Source organism: Doryrhamphus excisus, linkage group LG8 (assembly GCF_037039965.1).
Source record: "Doryrhamphus excisus strain RoL-2023G ecotype Guam linkage group LG8, RoL_Dexc_Guam_v1.1, whole genome shotgun sequence".
In the NCBI taxonomy this organism is placed as follows: Eukaryota; Metazoa; Chordata; class Actinopteri; order Syngnathiformes; family Syngnathidae; genus Doryrhamphus; species Doryrhamphus excisus.
In genome coordinates, this window is record NC_136364.1 from 299,964 (window position 1) to 323,100 (window position 23,137).

Below are 23,137 nucleotides of genomic sequence, written 5' to 3' on the forward strand. Positions count from 1 at the left end.
CTGGCCCTTTAAGGCTGGCCCTTTAAGGCTGGCCCTTTAAGATGGCCCCTTAAGGCTGGCCCTTTAAGCTGGCCCTCTAAGGCTGGCCCTTTAAGCTGGCCCTTTAAGGCTGGCCCTTTAAGCTGGCCCTTTAAGGCTGGCCCTTTAAGGCTGGCCCTTTAAGCTGGCCCTTTAAGGCTGGCCCTTTAAGGCTGGCCCTTTAAGGCTTGCCCTTTAAGGCTGGCCCTTTAAGCTGGCCCTTTAAGGCTGGCCCTTTAAGGCTGGCCCTTTAAGCTGTCCCTTTAAGGCTGGCCCTTTAAGCTGGCCCTTTAAGGCTGGCCCTTTGAGGCTGGCCCTTTAAGCTGGCCCCTTAAGGCTGGCCCTTTAAGCTGGCCCTCTAAGGCTGGCCCTTTAAGCTGGCCCTCTAAGGCTGGCCCTTTAAGGCTTGCCCTTTAAGGCTGGCCCTTTAAGCTGGCCCCTTAAGGCTGGCCCTTTAAGCTGGCCCTCTAAGGCTGGCCCTTTAAGCTGGCCCTTTAAGCTGGCCCCTTAAGGCTGGCCCTTTAAGGCCGGCCCTTTAAGCTGGCCCTTTAAGGCTGGCCCTTTAAGCTGGCCCTTTAAGGCTGGCCCTTTAAGCTGGCCCTTTAAGGCTGGCCCTTTAAGGCTGGCCCTTTAAGCTGGCCCCTTAAGGCTGGCCCTTTAAGCAGGCCCTCTAAGGCTGGCCCTTTAAGCTGGCCCTCTAAGGCTGGCCCTTTAAGGCTTGCCCTTTAAGGCTGGCCCTTTAAGCTGGCCCCTTAAGGCTGGCCCTTTAAGCTGGCCCTTTAAGGCTGGCCCTTTAAGGCTGGCCCTTTAAGCTGGCCCTTTAAAGCTGGCCCTTTAAGGCAGGCCCTTTAAGGCTGGCCCTTTAAGCCCTCCCCCTTAAGGCTGGCCCTTTAAGCTGGCCCTTTAAGCTGGCCCTTTAAGGCTGGTCCTCTAAGGCTGGCCCTTTAAGACTGGCCCTTTAAGGCTGGCCCTTTAAGGCTGGCCCTTTAAGCTGGCCCCTTAAGGCTGGCTGTTTAAGCTGGCCCTCTAAGGCTGGCCCTTTAAGCTGGCCCTCTAAGGCTGGCCCTTTAAGGCTGGCCCTTTAAGGCTTGCCCTTTAAGGCTGGCCCTTTAAGGTGGCCCTTTAAGGCTGGCCCTTTAAGCTGGCCCTTTAAGGCTGGCCCTTTAAGGCTGGCCCTTTAAGCTGGCCCTTTAAGGCTGGCCCTTTAAGCTGGCCCCTTAAGGCTGGCCCTTTAAGCTGGCCCTCTAAGGCTGGCCCTTTAAGCTGGCCCTTTAAGGCTGGCCCTCTAAGGCTGGCCCTTTAAGACTGGCCCTTTAAGGCTGGCCCTTTAAGGCTGGCCCTTTAAGATGGCCCCTTAAGGCTGGCCCTTTAAGCTGGCCCTCTAAGGCTGGCCCTTTAAGCTGGCCCTTTAAGGCTGGCCCTTTAAGCTGGCCCTTTAAGGCTGGCCCTTTAAGGCTGGCCCTTTAAGCTGGCCCTTTAAGGCTGGCCCTTTAAGGCTGGCCCTTTAAGGCTTGCCCTTTAAGGCTGGCCCTTTAAGCTGGCCCTTTAAGGCTGGCCCTTTAAGGCTGGCCCTTTAAGCTGTCCCTTTAAGGCTGGCCCTTTAAGCTGGCCCTTTAAGGCTGGCCCTTTGAGGCTGGCCCTTTAAGCTGGCCCCTTAAGGCTGGCCCTTTAAGCTGGCCCTCTAAGGCTGGCCCTTTAAGCTGGCCCTCTAAGGCTGGCCCTCTAAGGCTGGCCCTTTAAGGCTTGCCCTTTAAGGCTGGCCCTTTAAGCTTGCCCCTTAAGGCTGGCCCTTTAAGCTGGCCCTCTAAGGCTGGCCCTTTAAGCTGGCCCTTTAAGCTGGCCCTTTAAGGCTGGCCCTTTAAGGCTGGCCCTTTAAGGCTGGCCCTTTAAGGCTGGCCCTTTAAGGCTGGCCCTTTAAGTTGGCCCCTTAAGGCTGGCCATCTAAGGCTGGCCCTTTAAGCTGGCCCTTTAAGGCTGGCCTTTTAAGCTGGCCCTTTAAGGCTGGCCCTTTAAGCTGGCCCTTTAAGGCTGGCCCTCTAAGGCTGGCCCTTTAAGACTGGCCCTTTAAGGCTGGCCCTTTAAGCTGGTCCCTTAAGGCTGGCCCTTTAAGGCTGGCCCTTTAAGGCTGGCCCCTTAAGGCTGGCCCTTTAAGCTGGCCCTCTAAGGCTGGCCCTTTAAGCTGGCCCTCTAAGGCTGGCCCTTTAAGGCTTGCCCTTTAAGGCTGGCCCTTTAAGCTGGCCCCTTAAGGCTGGCCCTTTAAGCTGGCCCTCTAAGGCTGGCCCTTTAAGCTGGCCCTTTAAGCTGGCCCCTTAAGGCTGGCCCTTTAAGCTGGCCCTCTAAGGCTGGCCCTTTAAGGCTGGCCCTTTAAGGCTGGCCCTTTAAGGCTGGCCCTTTAAGCTGGCCCTTTAAAGCTGGCCCTTTAAGCTGGCCCTTTAAGGCTGGCCCTTTAAGCTGGCCCTTTAAGGCTGGCCCTTTAAGCTGGCCCTTTAAGGCTGGCCCTTTGAGGCTGGCCCTTTAAGCTGGCCCTTTAAGGCTGGCCCTTTGAGGCTGGCCCTTTAAGCTGGCCCCTTAAGGCTGGCCCTTTAAGCTGGCCCTCTAAGGCTGGCCCTTTAAGCTGGCCCTCTAAGGCTGGCCCTTTAAGGCTTGCCCTTTAAGGCCGGCCCTTTAAGCTGGCCCCTTAAGGCTGGCCCTTTAAGCTGGCCCTCTAAGGCTGGCCCTTTAAGCTGGCCCTTTAAGCTGGCCCCTTAAGGCTGGCCCTTTAAGGCCGGCCCTTTAAGCTGGCCCTTTAAGGCTGGCCCTTTAAGCTGGCCCTTTAAGGCTGGCCCTTTAAGCTGGCCCTTTAAGGCTGGCCCTTTAAGGCTGGCCCTTTAAGCTGGCCCCTTAAGGCTGGCCCTTTAAGCAGGCCCTCTAAGGCTGGCCCTTTAAGCTGGCCCTCTAAGGCTGGCCCTTTAAGGCTTGCCCTTTAAGGCTGGCCCTTTAAGCTGGCCCCTTAAGGCTGGCCCTTTAAGCTGGCCCTTTAAGGCTGGCCCTTTAAGGCTGGCCCTTTAAGCTGGCCCTTTAAAGCTGGCCCTTTAAGGCAGGCCCTTTAAGGCTGGCCCTTTAAGCCCTCCCCCTTAAGGCTGGCCCTTTAAGCTGGCCCTTTAAGCTGGCCCTTTAAGGCTGGTCCTCTAAGGCTGGCCCTTTAAGACTGGCCCTTTAAGGCTGGCCCTTTAAGGCTGGCCCTTTAAGCTGGCCCCTTAAGGCTGGCTGTTTAAGCTGGCCCTCTAAGGCTGGCCCTTTAAGCTGGCCCTCTAAGGCTGGCCCTTTAAGGCTGGCCCTTTAAGGCTTGCCCTTTAAGGCTGGCCCTTTAAGCTGGCCCTTTAAGGCTGGCCCTTTAAGCTGGCCCTTTAAGGCTGGCCCTTTAAGGCTGGCCCTTTAAGCTGGCCCTTTAAGGCTGGCCCTTTAAGCTGGCCCCTTAAGGCTGGCCCTTTAAGCTGGCCCTCTAAGGCTGGCCCTTTAAGCTGGCCCTTTAAGGCTGGCCCTCTAAGGCTGGCCCTCTAAGGCTGGCCCTTTAAGACTGGCCCTTTAAGGCTGGCCCTTTAAGGCTGGCCCTTTAAGCTGGCCCCTTAAGGCTGGCCCTTTAAGCTGGCCCTCTAAGGCTGGCCCTTTAGGCTGGCCCTTTAAGCTGGCCCTTTAAGGCTGGCCCTTTAAGGCTGGCCCTTTAAGCTGGCCCTTTAAGGCTGGCCCTTTAAGGCTGGCCCTTTAAGCTGGCCCTTTAAGGCTGGCCCTTTAAGCTGGCCCTTTAAGGCTGGCCCTTTAAGCTGGCCCCTTAAGGCTGGCCCTTTAAGCTGGCCCTGTAAAGCTGGCCCTCTAAGGCTGGCCCTTTAAGATGGCCCCTTAAGGCTGGCCCTTTAAGCTGGCCCTCTAAGGCTGGCCCTTTAAGCTGGCCCTCTAAGGCTGGCCCTTTAAGGCTGGCCCTTTAAGGCTGGCCCTTTAAGGCTGGCCCTTTAAGCTGGCCCTTTATGGCTGGCCCTTTAAAGCTGGCCCTTTAAGGCTGGCCCTTTAAGGCTGGCCCTTTAAGCTGGCCCTCTAAGGCTGGCCCTCTAAGGCTGGCCCTTTAAGGCTGGCCCTTTAAGCTGGCGCTCTAAGGCTGGCCCTTTAAGGCTGGCCCTCTAAGGCTGGCCCTCTAAGGCTGGCCCTTTAAGGCTGGCCCTTTAAGGCTGGCCCTTTAAGCTGGCCCCTTAAGGCTGGCCCTTTAAGCTGGCCCTCTAAGGCTGGCCCTTTAAGCTGGCCCTTTAAGCTGGCCCCTTAAGGCTGGCCCTCTAAGGCTGGCCCTTTAAGGCTGGCCCTTTAAGGCTGGCCCTTTAAGCTGGCCCCTTAAGGCTGGCCCTTTAAGCTGGCCCTCTAAGGCTGGCCCTTTAAGCTGGCCATCTAAGGCTGGCCCTTTAAGCTGGCCCTTTAAGCTGGCCCCTTAAGGCTGGCCCTCTAAGGCTGGCCCTTTAAGCTGGCCCTTTAAGGCTGGCCCTTTAAGCTGGCCCTCTAAGGCTGGCCCTTTAAGCTGGCCCTTTAAGGCTGGCCCTTTAAGCTGGCCCTCTAAGGCTGGCCCTTTAAGCTGGCCCTTTAAGGCTGGCCCTTTAAGCTGGCCCTCTAAGGCTGGCCCTTTAAGGCTGGCCCTTTAAGATGGCCCTTTAAGGCTGGCCCTTTAAGCTGGCCCTTTAAGTCTGGCCCTTTAAGGCTGGCCCTTTAAGGCTGGCCCTTTAAGCTGGCCCTTTAAGGCTGGCCCTCTAAGGCTGGCCCTTTAGGACTGGCCCTTTAAGGCTGGCCCTTTAAGGCTGGCCCTTTAAGCTGGCCCCTTAAGGCTGGCCCTTTAAGCTGGCCCTCTAAGGCTGGCCCTTTAAGCTGGCCCTCTAAGGCTGGCCCTTTAAGGCTGGCCCTTTAAGGCTTGCCCTTTAAGGCTGGCCCTTTAAGCTGGCCCTTTAAGGCTGGCCCTTTAAGCTGGCCCTTTAAGGCTGGCCCTTTAAGGCTGGCCCTTTAAGCTGGCCCTTTAAGGCTGGCCCTTTAAGGCTGGCCCTCTAAGGCTGGCCCTTTAGGACTGGCCCTTTAAGGCTGGCCCTTTAAGGCTGGCCCTTTAAGCTGGCCCCTTAAGGCTGGCCCTTTAAGCTGGCCCTCTAAGGCTGGCCCTTTAAGCTGGCCCTCTAAGGCTGGCCCTTTAAGGCTGGCCCTTTAAGGCTTGCCCTTTAAGGCTGGCCCTTTAAGCTGGCCCTTTAAGGCTGGCCCTTTAAGCTGGCCCTTTAAGGCTGGCCCTTTAAGGCTGGCCCTTTAAGCTGGCCCTTTAAGGCTGGCCCTCTAAGGCTGGCCCTTTAAGGCTTGCCCTTTAAGGCTTGCCCTTTAAGGCTGGCCCTCTAAGGCTGGCCCTTTAAGCTGGCCCTATAAGGCTGGCCCTTTAAGCTGGCCCTTTAAAGCTGACCCTCTAAGGCTGGCCCTTTAAGCTGGGCCTTTAAGGCTGGCCCTTTAAGGCTGGCCCTTTAAGGCTGGCCCTCTAAGGCTGGCCCTTTCAGGCCAGAAACATGTAGCAACATGTCAGTCCACTTTACAAAATTTACCGGTAAATAATCCAACACTTATACATCCAATTCAAGATGGCCATCCTTCATAGTTGCAGTAAAAGTTCACTATTGGCATTCATCCCACTCTACTGTCTAGCAATGTGTTTAGCAGTTGAAATATGCATGTGCTGGAAATGGTGTGTTCCTAACGTCCGAGTGTACTCGGAAGATGAAAACTTGAGCTTTGTTGTCCTTCACATTGTCCCGGAACACATTGGGAGCGTTGTCTCCGTCAAAGGCAATATTAGCGACATCTGGTGGAAGAAGGAAGGCAAAGCAATCTCGCTACAACGAGTGAAAGACAGATCGCCATTACAAACAAAAATGCTTTAATTAGTTCATGTCATTAACAGTTCAATTGCTTGGTGGTCATTATATGCACAAGTTAGCGCCAAAATAACCAGTCCGTTTCAATGCGCGCTGTGACATAAGATGCTCATGACGTCAGCGGTCACGTGATGAAATGGTCACCATTTGGAAGCAGTGTGACTCAGGAAGACTTGACACACTTCGAGGCTTCGGGCTCATTTCACCATCTCTACTAAAAACAAATAGTTGATGGAAAAGCAGAAATCATGAAAATAATGCGTGTAACATCTATTCGCCTTCTTACAGTGTGCATGTTCATCGTTTCGTCGCATGCTTGAGCTTCATGGCCAATTTTTACACGGATTTACGCACCACATTTCCCAAAACGGTGGAAACTTTGGGTCTTGGGAGTTAACTCGGAGTTATGAGGGTGTTAGCGGAGCAATGCTGTCACCTAGTGGCGTTATGGCAGTACTGCAGTGATTTCAAATTGTCACTTTGTTCCAACGATTGAGGGAAGGTTGTCATGTAGCTATGATACCTATTAAGTATCCTCCCTGCTGCGTTAGGAACCTTGGGGGCTGGTCTACAATTGGGTGTGGAGGGGGTGAGGGGTTTCCTTGGGGCTACTCCTTTGCCCTCGGCATGGTTCTGGCTCGGTCACCCTTCTATTTTAACCGCACTAGATACAGGCACGGGACCCACCATAGCCCAGCTGTCCTCCACCTTGAACTACTTGACCAACCCATATATTCATACCGTATATAAACCACATAGAGGCCAGCCCTTTGGAGTGGGTCTCTTTAGTTGACTTATTTTTTATTGCATAATATACACAATGCCATTTCATCACACACATGGGTGAGGCGGGCTTGGCTGGGGTTCCAAGCAGCAATTGAAGACAAGGACAATCCTCCATGTCCAAAGCAGGGATGTCAGAGAGCGGGCGGCAGCAAAGATACGTCCAACAGTTGAGAGTCAGTGAAAGGGCTGCTGGAGTACACGACATCCTCGTCTGAGTTTGCAGCAGAGTCGTACAGCATGGGGTCCACGTCGAGATCCAAATGAGTCTCTAGGATGTCATCGCTCAGTCCTGAACCAACCACAAGAAAGACAGAGGAAGCAAAGTGCACAGTACGGGTCAAAGGTCACAACAACTAACCTTACATGAGACGTCACACGTTTGTCTCCATGAAGGTACAGTGCATCCGGAAAGTATTCACAGCGCTTCACTTTTTCTACATTTTGTCATGTTACATTCATGTTTTGAATATATTAAAAATAGAAAACCAAAAAAATCACATTTACATAAGTATTCACAGATCTTTCTACAGCTCAATTGGAGTCCACCTGCAGTAAATTCAGTTGATTGGACATGATTTGGAAATACAATAACTGTCTATATAAGGTCCCACAGTTGACTGTGCATGTCAGAGCACAAACGCCAAGCATGAAGTCAAAAGAACTGTCTGTAGACCTGCGAGACAGGATTGTCTTGAGGCACAAATCTGGGGAAGGATACAGAAACATTTCTGCTGCTTTGAAGGTCCCAATGAGCACAGTGGCCCCCATTATTCGACTAGTCAGGATAGAAGGAAAAATGAATGCAGCAATATATAGAGATATCCTGGATGAAAATATTGTGGGACCTTATATAGACAGTTATTATATTTTCCAAATCATGTCCAATCAACTGAATTTACTGCAGGTGGACTCCAATTACGCTGTAGAAAGATCTCAAGGATGATCAGTGGAAAAAAGATGCACCTGAGCTCAATTTTGAGCTTCATGGCAAAGGCTGTGACTACTTATGTAAATGTGATTTTTTGTTTTCTATTTTTAATAAATTCAAAAAAGTAAAAAAAATACTTTTTCACATTGTCATAATGGAGTATTTTGAGGTAAGAGATTAAATTAATACAATTTGGAATGAGGCTGTAACTTGACAAAATGTGGAAAAAGTGAAGCGCTGTGAATACTTTCCGGATGTACTGTATGTGCCCTGGGATTGGCTGGCCACCGGTCCAGGGTGTACCCCGCCTCTCGCCCCAAATCAGGCTCCAGCATACCCCCACCCTAGTGAGGATAAGAGACATAGAAAATGAATGAATAACTAAACCATGTTGGTGTCATTCAACAGCTGTACTGTAATCTTACCTTGTCTAAGCTGTTGGGACCAAATTCTTGAGCGTCAACATCCTTCAGTATTCTGTTAAATGGATGGAGAATGCTGCACATGTAATTCATGTGGCAGCCAGAATATCTGTATTCATTAGTGCAGTCCAAAAAAGGAAAAGCAAGGCGATGGGGGCAGAAGGCATACCATGGAGCAGTCCAGAGACAAAAGAACTCCCAAAAACAGCTGGAGGAGGTCGCGGTCCACTGGGCAGTACACTGAAAAAAAATTTGGAGTGCCATTTACTTGAGAAAAGCTAGGTAACAATTTGCACGCACAATTCCCAAGCAACTTTTCCTTTGGGAAATACTCTGGTCAAATGTACTTTTTTTGAATGAAAAAGGTACTCTTTGCTAGTAAATTTGACCCCAAACTACCTTTGAATCTACTTCAAAATCCATATAAATGTACTCGCTTTTCAGGATTGTTTAACTAGTTTTCCCTGACTTTATTTGAATATGATTGTGTAGTATTTTTTAAGATGGCCTTCTTTGAATGAAATGATCTTAACACATCTTCTACAAAACATTATTTCAAACCAGAACAGCTTCACTGCATTTGTACTAAAGCTGTATTTACTTCCAGATGACGGTGCACAAAAACGCAACACAGCCACAGGTTGAGGTACCTGTGAAATTAATTCAACATTTCATAACTAAACCAAAGACCTGGGATTTATTCCCTTAATTGGGAATCGTATTATTAGAATGATTATTTTTTGACTTCCACTTTCCTCATGCAGGTATGGACTTCCCACACTAGTGTGCCAGTCGCCTCCTTCTGGACTTTTGGTGTCTACTATACACTCAATTGGAGTCCACCTGCAGTAAATTCAGTTGATTGGACATGATTTGGAAATATAATAACCTTTTTCACATTGTCATAATGGAGTATTTTGAGGTAAGAGATTAAATTAATACAATTTGGAATGAGGCTGTAACTTGACAAAATGTGGAAAAAGTGAAGCGCTGTGAATACTTTCCGGATGCGCTGTATGTGCCCTGGGATTGGCTGGCCACCGGTCCAGGGTGTACCCCGCCTCTCGCCCCAAATCAGGCTCCAGCATACCCCCACCCTAGTGAGGATAAGAGACATAGAAAATGAATGAATAACTAAACCATGTTGGTGTCATTCAACAGCTGTACTGTAATCTTACCTTGTCTAAGCTGTTGGGACCAAATTCTTGAGCGTCAACATCCTTCAGTATTCTGTTAAATGGATGGTCAAATTTATATCTGGCCCTAACGAGCCCTAGCCAGCCCTAAAGAGCCCTGGCCCCAACTCGCCCTAGCCAGCCCTGGCCCCAACTCGCCCTAGCCCCAACTCGCCCTAGCCAGCCCTGGCCCCAACTCGCCCTAACTCGCCCTAGCCAGCCCTAAAGAGCCCTGGCCCCAACTCGCCTTAGCCAGCCCTGGCCCCAACTCGCCCTAGCCCCAACTCGCCCTAGCCAGCCCTGGCCCCAACTCGCCCTAACTCGCCCTAGCCAGCCCTGGCCCCAACTCGCCCTAACTCGCCCTAGCCAGCCCTAACTCGGCCCTAAAACCCTCCTCCAACCATAGCCCTAAAACCCTAACCCAAACATTCAAACGAGATCTATGTTGACTACTTACCCAACGGCGCAGCGCAGACTACTCATGTTTCCTTCGGTTAGCTGGTCCGTTGATACCACCATTCTCTGCCAGTCTGTCTTCTTCCTCTTTTGTTTCAACGCTCCAAGGCGTATTACTGCCCTCCACAGGTTGGGCACAAGTGTAAGAAGGCTGGGGGGGCTGGGGCGAGGGAGTGGGGGGCTGGGGTGTGGGACGGGGGAGGCTGGGCCTAAATGTAGAAGGCTGGGGGGCTCGGGGACTGGGGTGTGGAAGGCTGGGCCCAAATGAGGAAGGCAGGGGGTGAGGGAGGGGGGAGGCTGCTATTTCTACTTGCTATGTACTGCCAACTAGGGGTCACTTTAAAGTAATGCTATTCTACTCGGTAAATACCACCATCTCGTGGTCACTTTAATGGACTGCTGCTTCCAACAATGCAATCTCAATGGGCGACGTTTTTCGCCAGTAACTCCCCAACGAAAGGTCGTATAAACATAGAACCGACTTCTGCCTACACAAATTCAGCTGCAAGCTTTCCGTTGAGACCCCCAAGCCAAACAAACTTGGGTGCCCTCATTCCATCCCAAGACCTGCAAAACATCCTTACCGCCAAAGGACAAAACCCCTGAGACTCCAGCGCTACCCCCTGGGTCAGCACCCAGCGCAAACGCACGAGGAAAGAGAAAAACCTTGACCAAGGTCAGCCACCGGGAGAGGAATCCGGCGATTACGGTGACCAGCTGTCCCTGCTCTTGGATCTGATGGCGCGAGGGGAATCGGTTCCCCCCACTCCCCCACCAACCCGGGCCACAGAGGCCCTTCGGCGTTGGGAGTCAGAATTCGCTTTCTGTTGAGAACCCTAAGAAATTGAAAAATAGAATCCAGGAATATGAACCTGTAAAACCTGTAAAACCTGTAAAACCTCATCCCAAGACCTGCAAAACATGCTTACCGCCGAAGGACAAAACCCCTGAGACTCCAGCGCTACCGCACGAGTAAAGAGAAAAACCTCGACCAAGGTCAGCCACCGGGAGAGGAATCCGACCATTACGGTGACCAGCTGTCCCTGCTCTTGGATCTGATGGCGCGAGGGGAATTGGTTCCCCCCACTCCCCCACCAACCCGGGCCACAGAGGCCCTTCGGCGTTGGGAGTCAGAATTCGCTTTCCGTTGAGAACCCTAAGAAATTGAAACCTGTGAAACCTGTGAAACCTGTGAAACCTGTGAAACCTGTGAAACCTGTGAAACCTGTGAAACCTGTGAAACCTGTGAAACCTGTGAAACCTGTGAAACCTGTGAAACCTGTGAAACCTGTGAAACCTGTAAAACCTGTAAAACCTGTGAAACCTGTAAAACCTGTAAAACCTGTAAAACCTGTAAAACCTGTAAAACCTGTAAAACCTGTAAAACCTGTAAAACCTTATCCCAAGACCTGCAAAACATCCTTACCGCCGAAGGACAAAACCCCTGAGACTCCAGCGCTACCGCACGAGTAAAGAGAAAAACCTCGACCAAGGTCAGCCACCGGGAGAGGAATCCGACGATTACGGTGACCAGCTGTCCCTGCTCTTGGATCTGATGGTGCGAGGGGAATCGGTTCCCCCCACTCCCCCACCAACCCAGGCCACAGAGGCCCTTCGGCGTTGGGAGTCAGAATTCGCTTTCCGTTGAGAACCCTAAGAAATTGAAAAATAGAATCCAGGAATATGAACCCTGTGAACCCTGTGAACCCTGTAAAACCTGTAAAACCTGTAAAACCTGTAAATCCTCATCCCAAGACCTGCAAAACATCCTTACCGCCAGAGGACAAAACCCCTGAGACTCCAGCGCTACCGCACGAGGAAAGAGAAAAACCTCGACCAAGGTCAGCCACCGGGAGAGGAATCCGACGATTACGGTGACCAGCTGTCCCTGCTCTTGGATCTGATGGCGCGAGGGGAATCGGTTCCCCCCACTCCCCCACCAACCCAGGCCACAGAGGCCCTTCGGCATTGGGAGTCAGAATTCGCTTTCCGTTGAGAACCCTAGAGAAATTGAAAAATAGAATCCAGGAATATGAACCTGAATATGAACCGACATTGCTTCAAACAATATTATGTGTGTTAGCCTGTTAAACTATTCAATCTGCAACATTTTACACACACACTGAATGTTGAACCTGAATTTGCCAACAAATAGTTTAACGTCTGTCACCCCCTTGTGACAGCTCTTAGTTTTCCTCAGTTCCTCGTTCATGCCCTTGTTTTGTATTTCCTTCCTGTGTTGCTCTGCTGTGTTTTCAGTTGATGTCCATTATCTCCCGCACCTGTTTCTCATTATTTGTGATGCCTATTTGGTTCAGGTGCGCGCTCCTTTCTTTGTTGGGTCATTGATGTTGTTTTCTCTGTTGAACATGCTAGTGCGTTGGTCTGCTGCATAGTATCAACAATAAATGCCTTTTTACCTGCTATTGGGTCCTCATCTCTGCATCCTGGGGTCGTGCCGTAAAGCTCCCAAGCCGGAACGTGACAACCTCTCTGTGCTAACCACAAAAAAGAAAAATAATTATCTAACCAGATCATTTAACTTTGAGACAGACAACATGTGGTGCTAAAGTTAGCTTTCTGCTTGTTTAAAGCATCGGCAGCTTACCGGAGCAAAGGTAGCTTAACACACAGCCAGTGCAATCCTAGCCTCAAGAGGCTGACACTGCACTTCCTGCAAGCCCTCCAAAATGCACGCCAGGTCCTCAACAACCAACCCCGCTGCAAATTAAAACAACCATGGCTGCGGTCACATGATGCACCGTCACCGGTACACGCCCAGTAATTTTATGCCTACCTTTCACATACGCTGCTGATGGCACGACAGACCAGAGCCCGCCACCGGAGCGCGCCAACACAGCCTCGACAGGTGAACAGCAAGGAACAATGAGCGCCCCGGTGACGCCAAGACCCATCAATAACCCTGGCACCGCCTCGCAATCGAGCCCCAACAGCTGATGCCAATTCAGGTGGAAGCGCAACAACGCTCAACCTACCAAAAATGCTGCACATGTAATTCATGTGGCAGCAAGAATATCTGTATTCATTAGTGCAGTTCATTAGTGGAGTGGAGTATTTTGAGGTAAGAGATTAAATTAATACAATTTGGAATGAGGCTGTAACTTGACAAAATGTGGAAAAAGTGAAGCGCTGTGAATACTTTCCGGATGCACTGTATGTGCCCTGGGATTGGCTGGCCACCGGTCCAGGGTGTACCCCGCCTCTCGCCCCAAATCAGGCTCCAGCATACCCCAACCCTAGTGAGGATAAGACATAGAAAAGAGTTTCTACCGGAGTGTCCACCAAACTTGACCTAAGAACCCAATGTAGCATGAAAACCAAATAAGACCTGAGACTAGTGTGCTTGGATATACGCAGCGCTCACTTTTGCATCACATCTGCCTCCCGTTTCTGCTGCTCAGTCGAGCGGTCGGAGTCTTTGGAAGTGAATTTAGCCTCATGATCACCACGAGGACATTTGCTCGGAATCAGCATCTGCAACAATTGCATGTGAAGTCTGGTGCGAGTTAAGACTAGAATGAGAGATCGCCTACCTTGAGTTCAGCTCGAAGAAGAATCTGACTCTCTGGGGAGGCGCCATCCAGATGGAACCACTGATCCAGGACCAGTTCTGGTTCCGAGAGCAGCTCTCTGATTGGGACGACTAAGGAACCCATGGGCAACGTCCAGCTGTGAGAGAGCTGGAGAAACAAAGTGTAAAGGTAGTAATACAAGTCAAGTTTGTTGATATCACATGGTGGAAATACTAAAAATAATATTGTTAACTTACCTTGACAACAACATTCTCTTCTCTAGGGTCATGAACCAGGAAGCAGAACGCCTCATTCCACTGAGGTGATGTCGTGCGATCACACACCTACAGCAAAGATGGACGTGTTAGTCCCGGATGCCAATACCCTGGTTATTATTTGGCTAGTTGCCACGCTTAGTAGTCTCACAGTAGTTTTGTGGGATGTTTTTCCAAGAAGCATATCCGCTCCCACTTTTGGCTCTTTTCCACTCTTTTCCACCTGTTGACACGCCACATGGGTCATAATAAAACACAGATCATGCCTCCTCAGTACCTCCTCGACTCACTTACTGGTAAACCATCTGCTTGTTCGATGAAGACAAACAAAAGTCCCACAGATGGAACGGCTTTGTTCTGGTAGGACTGCCTGGAGTAGAACTTGAGAATCTGAAGAGAATGGTTCGATATTAGTATTTTTTATAGTTGAATGAAGCATTAGTACGCTTTTTCTTCTTCTGGAAGCACCCCCCTTATCCAGTTGGTCTGCCTCCGAGGCTGTTGGAAGCCATTCCAGGATCAGGTGAACGCGACCTGACTTGACATCACTGAGCGTGTACTGATACACTGATACATAAAACACACACAATCCTTTGAATGCTTGAACAATTCAATGACAATAATATAAGCCGTTTCCATACCTGATCCGTGTACTGAGAATCAATTATGTCCTTCAGTTTGACCTTCAGCCTGCATGTTGAGAAACATGACAATTATTTCAACCACTTGATAATGGAATGGATTTCTTTTCTCTAATTCATGTTTATTTTTATTTATTTACACTGCAATATTTGATATTTATACATATATATTTAATATCATTTGCGTTCTACATGAATGTTCTAAATGATTCCAACCATATCAAATTCTACAACCTGTCTTTAATATACTGTAAGTGTGTGACATAATTTTTCTTGTGAATCGGACAATAAAGTGTAGATAAAGGAGGATGGCGGTGCTCTTCTCAATACTGGCATCGCTGCGCTGGAGGTAGTAAGCAGTATTATCAAGCAGTTGCAGTATGTGACAGTATCGATAATAACAACACTACTAATGTGTACTGGAAGCAGTACCTTCCCATAAAGTCATCCTTCATGTCCATGTCTTTATCAAACACCTCCAGATGTAACCTGATGGAGCAACAAAACTCATCATTTATCATCTGGTACATGTATTCATAATGTGACGAGTTGCTACTTTACTGTGGCCAGCAAGCTTTCTACAAATGGATTAAGGATTAAATATTCTAAAACAAAAGATGCAGATTGGGCATTGATACTTTTATGTTGAAAGAACTCAATTGTACATCAATAACTCCTGTAACCACAAATCTCACTCTCTCAATTTCTGCGGCAGTTTTTCCTTGTGTATGGAAGGCATCAGCTGTCATTCAATATATAAGAACGTAGATCCTTGTCCGTTTCCAATTTCAAACCAATCTTCAACTTGAAAAAAGGTTTTGACACTGTAAAGCATAGAATAACCTAAACCATGTTGGTGTCATTCAACAGCTGTACTGTAATCTTACCTTGTCTAAGCTGTTGGGACCAAATTCTTGAGCGTCAACATCCTTCAGTATTCTGTTAAATGGATGGAGAATGCTGCACATGTAATTCATGTGGCAGCCAGAATATCTGTATTCATTAGTGCAGTCCAAAAAAGGAAAAGCAAGGCGATGGGGGCAGAAGGCATACCATGGAGCAGTCCAGAGACAAAAGAACTCCCAAAATCAGCTGGAGGAGGTCGCGGTCCACTGGGCAGTACACTGAAAAAAAATTTGGAGTGCCATTTACTTGAGCAAAGCTAGGTAACAATTTGCACGCACAATTCCCAAGCAACTTTTCCTTGGGAAATACTCTGGTCAAATTTACTTTTTTTGAATGAAAAGGGTACTCTTTGCTAGTAAATTTGACCCCAAACTACCTTTGAATCTACTTCAAAATCCATATAAATGTACTCGCTTTTCAGGATTGTTTAACTAGTTTTCCCTGACTTTATTTGGAGCAAATTATAAGTAATATTTACATGATTTAAGCTACCACCTACACCACTTTTCTAATATGATTGTGTAGTATTTTTTTTAAGATGGCCTTCTTTGAATGAAATGATCTTAACACATCTTCTACAAAACATTATTTCAAACCAGAACAGCTTCACTGCATTTGTACTAAAGCTGTATTTACTTCCAGATGGCGGTGCACAAAAACACAACACAGCCACAGGTTGAGGCACCTGTGAAATTAATTCAACATTTCATAACTAAACCAAAGACCTGGGATTTATTCCCTTAATTGGGAATCGTATTATTAGAATGATTATTTTTGACTTCCACTTTCCTCATGCAGGTATGGACTTCCCACACTAGTGTGCCAGTCGCCTCCTTCTGGACGTTTGGTGTCTACTATACACTCAGTTGGAGTCCACCTGCAGTAAATTCATTTGATTGGACATGATTTGGAAATATAATAACTGTCTATATAAGGTCCCACAGTTGACTGTGCATGTCAGAGCACAAACGCCAAGCATGAAGTCAAAAGAACTGTCTGTAGACCAGCGAGACAGGATTGTCTTGAGGCACAAATCTGGGGAAGGATACAGAAACACTTCAGCTGCTTTGAAGGTCCCAATGAGCACAGTGGCCTCCATCCCTACAGTGAAGCATGGTGGTGGCAGCATCATGCAGCAGCAGCAGGAACTGGCAGACTAGTCAGGATAGAAGGAAAAATGAATGCAACAATATATAGAGATATCCTGGATGAAAATATTGCTGCATTCATTTTTCCTTCTATCCTGGCTAGTCGAATAATGGGGGCCACTGTGCTCATTGGGCCCTTCAAAGCAGCAGAAATGTTTCTGTATCCTTCCCCAGATTTGTGCCTCAAGACAATCCTGTCTCGCAGGTCTACAGACAGTTCTTTTGACTTCATGCTTGGCGTTTGTGCTCTGACATGCACAGTCAACTGTGGGACCTTATATAGACAGTTATTATCTCAAGGATGATCAGTGGAAAAAAGATGCACCTGAGCTCAATTTTGAGCTTCATGGCAAAGGCTGTGAATGTAAATGTGATTTTTTTGTTTTCTATTTTTAATAAATTCAAAAAAGTAAAAAAAAAAACTTTTTCACATTGTCATAATGGAGTATTTTGTGTAGAATTTTGAGGTAAGAGATTAAATTAATACAATTGGGAATGAGGCTGTAACTTGACAAAATGTGGAAAAAGTGAAGCGCTGTGAATACTTTCCGGATGTACTGTATGTGCCCTGGGATTGGCTGGCCACCGGTCCAGGGTGTACCCCGCCTCTCGCCCCAAATCAGGCTCCAGCATACCCCCACCCTAGTGAGGATAAGAGACATAGAAAATGAATGAATAACTAAACCATGTTGGTGTCATTCAACAGCTGTACTGTAATCTTACCTTGTCTAAGCTGTTGGGACCAAATTCTTGAGCGTCAACATCCTTCAGTATTCTGTTAAATGGATGGAGAATGCTGCACATGTAATTCATGTGGCAGCCAGAATATCTGTATTCATTAGTGCAGTCCAAAAAAGGAAAAGCAAGGCGATGGGGGCAGAAGGCATACCATGGAGCAGTCCAGAGACAAAAGAACTCCCAAAAGCAGCTGGAGGAGGTCGCGGTCCACTGGGCAGTACACTGAAAAAAAATTTGGAGTGCCATTTACTTGAGAAAAGCTAGGTAACAATTTGCACGCACAATTCCCAAGCAACTTTTCCTTGGGAAATACTCTGGTCAAATTTACTTTTTTTGAATGAAAAAGGTACTCTTTGCTAGTAAATTTGACCCCAAACTACCTTTGAATCTACTTCAAAATCCATATAAATGTACTCGCTTTTCAGGATTGTTTAACTAGTTTTCCCTGACTTTATTTGAATATGATTGTGTAGTATTTTTTAAGATGGCCTTCTTTGAATGAAATGATCTTAACACATCTTCTACAAAACATTATTTCAAACCAGAACAGCTTCACTGCATTTGTACTAAAGCTGTATTTACTTCCAGATGACGGTGCACAAAAACACAACACAGCCACAGGTTGAGGCACCTGTGAAATGAATTCAACATTTCATAACTAAACCAAAGACCTGGGATTTATTCCCTTAATTGGGAATCGTATTATTAGAATGATTATTTTTTGACTTCCACTTTCCTCATGCAGGTATGGACTTCCCACACTAGTGTGCCAGTCGCCTCCTTCTGGACTTTTGGTGTCTACTATACACTCAATTGGAGTCCACCTGCAGTAAATTCAGTTGATTGGACATGATTTGGAAATATAATAACCTTTTTCACATTGTCATAATGGAGTATTTTGAGGTAAGAGATTAAATTAATACAATTTGGAATGAGGCTGTAACTTGACAAAATGTGGAAAAAGTGAAGCGCTGTGAATACTTTCCGGATGCGCTGTATGTGCCCTGGGATTGGCTGGCCACCGGTCCAGGGTGTACCCCGCCTCTCGCCCCAAATCAGGCTCCAGCATACCCCCACCCTAGTGAGGATAAGAGACATAGAAAATGAATGAATAACTAAACCATGTTGGTGTCATTCAACAGCTGTACTGTAATCTTACCTTGTCTAAGCTGTTGGGACCAAATTCTTGAGCGTCAACATCCTTCAGTATTCTGTTAAATGGATGGTCAAATTTATATCTGGCCCTAACGAGCCCTAGCCAGCCCTAAAGAGCCCTGGCCCCAACTCGCCCTAGCCAGCCCTGGCCCCAACTCGCCCTAGCCCCAACTCGCCCTAGCCAGCCCTGGCCCCAACTCGCCCTAGCCAGCCCTAAAGAGCCCTGGCCCCAACTCGCCCTAGCCAGCCCTAACTCGGCCCTAAAACCCTCCTCCAACCATAGCCCTAAAACCCTAACCCAAACATTCAAACGAGATCTATGTTGACTACTTACCCAACGGCGCAGCGCAGACTACTCATGTTTCCTTCGGTTAGCTGGTCCGTTGATACCACCATTCTCTGCCAGTCTGTCTTCTTCCTCTTTTGTTTCAACGCTCCAAGGCGTATTACTGCCCTCCACAGGTTGGGCACAAGTGTAAGAAGGCTGGGGGGGCTGGGGCGAGGGAGTGGGGGGCTGGGGTGTGGGACGGGGGAGGCTGGGCCTAAATGTAGAAGGCTGGGGGGCTCGGGGACTGGGGTGTGGAAGGCTGGGCCCAAATGAGGAAGGCAGGGGGTGAGGGAGGGGGGAGGCTGCTATTTCTACTTGCTATGTACTGCCAACTAGGGGTCACTTTAAAGTAATGCTATTCTACTCGGTAAATACCACCATCTCGTGGTCACTTTAATGGACTGCTGCTTCCAACAATGCAATCTCAATGGGCGACGTTTTTCGCCAGTAACTCCCCAACGAAAGGTCGTATAAACATAGAACCGACTTCTGCCTACACAAATTCAGCTGCAAGCTTTCCGTTGAGACCCCCAAGCCAAACAAACTTGGGTGCCCTCATTCCATCCCAAGACCTGCAAAACATCCTTACCGCCAAAGGACAAAACCCCTGAGACTCCAGCGCTACCCCCTGGGTCAGCACCCAGCGCAAACGCACGAGGAAAGAGAAAAACCTTGACCAAGGTCAGCCACCGGGAGAGGAATCCGGCGATTACGGTGACCAGCTGTCCCTGCTCTTGGATCTGATGGCGCGAGGGGAATCGGTTCCCCCCACTCCCCCACCAACCCGGGCCACAGAGGCCCTTCGGCGTTGGGAGTCAGAATTCGCTTTCTGTTGAGAACCCTAAGAAATTGAAAAATAGAATCCAGGAATATGAACCTGTAAAACCTGTAAAACCTCATCCCAAGACCTGCAAAACATGCTTACCGCCGAAGGACAAAACCCCTGAGACTCCAGCGCTACCGCACGAGTAAAGAGAAAAACCTCGACCAAGGTCAGCCACCGGGAGAGGAATCCGACCATTACGGTGACCAGCTGTCCCTGCTCTTGGATCTGATGGCGCGAGGGGAATTGGTTCCCCCCACTCCCCCACCAACCCGGGCCACAGAGGCCCTTCGGCGTTGGGAGTCAGAATTCGCTTTCCGTTGAGAACCCTAAGAAATTGAAACCTGTGAAACCTGTGAAACCTGTGAAACCTGTGAAACCTGTGAAACCTGTGAAACCTGTAAAACCTGTAAAACCTGTAAAACCTGTAAAACCTGTAAAACCTGTAAAACCTGTAAAACCTGTAAAACCTGTAAAACCTGTAAAACCTGTAAAACCTTATCCCAAGACCTGCAAAACATCCTTACCGCCGAAGGACAAAACCCCTGAGACTCCAGCGCTACCGCACGAGTAAAGAGAAAAACCTCGACCAAGGTCAGCCACCGGGAGAGGAATCCGACGATTACGGTGACCAGCTGTCCCTGCTCTTGGATCTGATGGCGCGAGGGGAATCGGTTCCCCCCACTCCCCCACCAACCCAGGCCACAGAGGCCCTTCGGCGTTGGGAGTCAGAATTCGCTTTCCGTTGAGAACCCTAAGAAATTGAAAAATAGAATCCAGGAATATGAACCCTGTGAACCCTGTGAACCCTGTAAAACCTGTAAAACCTGTAAAACCTGTAAAACCTGTAAATCCTCATCCCAAGACCTGCAAAACATCCTTACCGCCAGAGGACAAAACCCCTGAGACTCCAGCGCTACCGCACGAGGAAAGAGAAAAACCTCGACCAAGGTCAGCCACCGGGAGAGGAATCCGACGATTACGGTGACCAGCTGTCCCTGCTCTTGGATCTGATGGCGCGAGGGGAATCGGTTCCCCCCACTCCCCCACCAACCCAGGCCACAGAGGCCCTTCGGCATTGGGAGTCAGAATTCGCTTTCCGTTGAGAACCCTAGAGAAATTGAAAAATAGAATCCAGGAATATGAACCTGAATATGAACCGACATTGCTTCAAACAATATTATGTGTGTTAGCCTGTTAAACTATTCAATCTGCAACATTTTACACACACACTGAATGTTGAACCTGAATTTGCCAACAAATAGTTTAACGTCTGTCACCCCCTTGTGACAGCTCTTAGTTTTCCTCAGTTCCTCGTTCATGCCCTTGTTTTGTATTTCCTTCCTGTGTTGCTCTGCTGTGTTTTCAGTTGATGTCCATTATCTCCCGCACCTGTTTCTCATTATTTGTGATGCCTATTTGGTTCAGGTGCGCGCTCCTTTCTTTGTTGGGTCATTGATGTTGTTTTCTCTGTTGAACATGCTAGTGCGTTGGTCTGCTGCATAGTATCAACAATAAATGCCTTTTTACCTGCTATTGGGTCCTCATCTCTGCATCCTGGGGTCGTGCCGTAAAGCTCCCAAGCCGGAACGTGACAACCTCTCTGTGCTAACCACAAAAAAGAAAAATAATTATCTAACCAGATCATTTAACTTTGAGACAGACAACATGTGGTGCTAAAGTTAGCTTTCTGCTTGTTTAAAGCATCGGCAGCTTACCGGAGCAAAGGTAGCTTAACACACAGCCAGTGCAATCCTAGCCTCAAGAGGCTGACACTGCACTTCCTGCAAGCCCTCCAAAATGCACGCCAGGTCCTCAACAACCAACCCCGCTGCAAATTAAAACAACCATGGCTGCGGTCACATGATGCACCGTCACCGGTACACGCCCAGTAATTTTATGCCTACCTTTCACATACGCTGCTGATGGCACGACAGACCAGAGCCCGCCACCGGAGCGCGCCAACACAGCCTCGACAGGTGAACAGCAAGGAACAATGAGCGCCCCGGTGACGCCAAGACCCATCAATAACCCTGGCACCGCCTCGCAATCGAGCCCCAACAGCTGATGCCAATTCAGGTGGAAGCGCAACAACGCTCAACCTACCAAAAATGCTGCACATGTAATTCATGTGGCAGCAAGAATATCTGTATTCATTAGTGCAGTTCATTAGTGGAGTGGAGTATTTTGAGGTAAGAGATTAAATTAATACAATTTGGAATGAGGCTGTAACTTGACAAAATGTGGAAAAAGTGAAGCGCTGTGAATACTTTCCGGATGCACTGTATGTGCCCTGGGATTGGCTGGCCACCGGTCCAGGGTGTACCCCGCCTCTCGCCCCAAATCAGGCTCCAGCATACCCCAACCCTAGTGAGGATAAGACATAGAAAAGAGTTTCTACCGGAGTGTCCACCAAACTTGACCTAAGAACCCAATGTAGCATGAAAACCAAATAAGACCTGAGACTAGTGTGCTTGGATATACGCAGCGCTCACTTTTGCATCACATCTGCCTCCCGTTTCTGCTGCTCAGTCGAGCGGTCGGAGTCTTTGGAAGTGAATTTAGCCTCATGATCACCACGAGGACATTTGCTCGGAATCAGCATCTGCAACAATTGCATGTGAAGTCTGGTGCGAGTTAAGACTAGAATGAGAGATCGCCTACCTTGAGTTCAGCTCGAAGAAGAATCTGACTCTCTGGGGAGGCGCCATCCAGATGGAACCACTGATCCAGGACCAGTTCTGGTTCCGAGAGCAGCTCTCTGATTGGGACGACTAAGGAACCCATGGGCAACGTCCAGCTGTGAGAGAGCTGGAGAAACAAAGTGTAAAGGTAGTAATACAAGTCAAGTTTGTTGATATCACATGGTGGAAATACTAAAAATAATATTGTTAACTTACCTTGACAACAACATTCTCTTCTCTAGGGTCATGAACCAGGAAGCAGAACGCCTCATTCCACTGAGGTGATGTCGTGCGATCACACACCTACAGCAAAGATGGACGTGTTAGTCCCGGATGCCAATACCCTGGTTATTATTTGGCTAGTTGCCACGCTTAGTAGTCTCACAGTAGTTTTGTGGGATGTTTTTCCAAGAAGCATATCCGCTCCCACTTTTGGCTCTTTTCCACTCTTTTCCACCTGTTGACACGCCACATGGGTCATAATAAAACACAGATCATGCCTCCTCAGTACCTCCTCGACTCACTTACTGGTAAACCATCTGCTTGTTCGATGAAGACAAACAAAAGTCCCACAGATGGAACGGCTTTGTTCTGGTAGGACTGCCTGGAGTAGAACTTGAGAATCTGAAGAGAATGGTTCGATATTAGTATTTTTTATAGTTGAATGAAGCATTAGTACGCTTTTTCTTCTTCTGGAAGCACCCCCCTTATCCAGTTGGTCTGCCTCCGAGGCTGTTGGAAGCCATTCCAGGATCAGGTGAACGCGACCTGACTTGACATCACTGAGCGTGTACTGATACACTGATACATAAAACACACACAATCCTTTGAATGCTTGAACAATTCAATGACAATAATATAAGCCGTTTCCATACCTGATCCGTGTACTGAGAATCAATTATGTCCTTCAGTTTGACCTTCAGCCTGCATGTTGAGAAACATGACAATTATTTCAACCACTTGATAATGGAATGGATTTCTTTTCTCTAATTCATGTTTATTTTTATTTATTTACACTGCAATATTTGATATTTATACATATATATTTAATATCATTTGCGTTCTACATGAATGTTCTAAATGATTCCAACCATATCAAATTCTACAACCTGTCTTTAATATACTGTAAGTGTGTGACATAATTTTTCTTGTGAATCGGACAATAAAGTGTAGATAAAGGAGGATGGCGGTGCTCTTCTCAATACTGGC

The 23,137-nt window shown here is 48.3% G+C and overlaps 5 long non-coding RNA genes across 5 annotated transcripts; all 5 read right to left on the reverse strand.

The window, feature by feature from the left end:
• Positions 1 to 5,915: 5,915 nt before the first annotated feature.
• On the reverse strand, positions 5,916 to 7,834 carry LOC144899614 (uncharacterized). The gene is made up of 2 exons (XR_013627887.1): positions 7,075 to 7,834; positions 5,916 to 7,005 (listed from the first exon to the last, which is right to left on the reverse strand). It is a non-coding gene; the product is annotated as an uncharacterized LOC144899614 (long non-coding RNA).
• Positions 7,835 to 11,412: 3,578 nt separating this feature from the next.
• LOC144899615 (uncharacterized) lies at positions 11,413 to 12,807 on the reverse strand. Its single transcript, XR_013627888.1, has 4 exons — positions 12,495 to 12,807; positions 12,306 to 12,418; positions 12,118 to 12,195; positions 11,413 to 11,698 (listed from the first exon to the last, which is right to left on the reverse strand). It is a non-coding gene; the product is annotated as an uncharacterized LOC144899615 (long non-coding RNA).
• A 366-nt stretch (positions 12,808 to 13,173) lies between these two features.
• Positions 13,174 to 13,508, reverse strand: LOC144899696 (uncharacterized). The gene is made up of 3 exons (XR_013628036.1): positions 13,488 to 13,508; positions 13,252 to 13,398; positions 13,174 to 13,192 (listed from the first exon to the last, which is right to left on the reverse strand). It is a non-coding gene; the product is annotated as an uncharacterized LOC144899696 (long non-coding RNA).
• Positions 13,509 to 20,069: 6,561 nt separating this feature from the next.
• On the reverse strand, positions 20,070 to 21,464 carry LOC144899616 (uncharacterized). The gene is made up of 4 exons (XR_013627889.1): positions 21,152 to 21,464; positions 20,963 to 21,075; positions 20,775 to 20,852; positions 20,070 to 20,355 (listed from the first exon to the last, which is right to left on the reverse strand). It is a non-coding gene; the product is annotated as an uncharacterized LOC144899616 (long non-coding RNA).
• Positions 21,465 to 21,830: 366 nt separating this feature from the next.
• On the reverse strand, positions 21,831 to 22,165 carry LOC144899695 (uncharacterized). Its single transcript, XR_013628035.1, has 3 exons — positions 22,145 to 22,165; positions 21,909 to 22,055; positions 21,831 to 21,849 (listed from the first exon to the last, which is right to left on the reverse strand). It is a non-coding gene; the product is annotated as an uncharacterized LOC144899695 (long non-coding RNA).
• Positions 22,166 to 23,137: the final 972 nt, after the last annotated feature.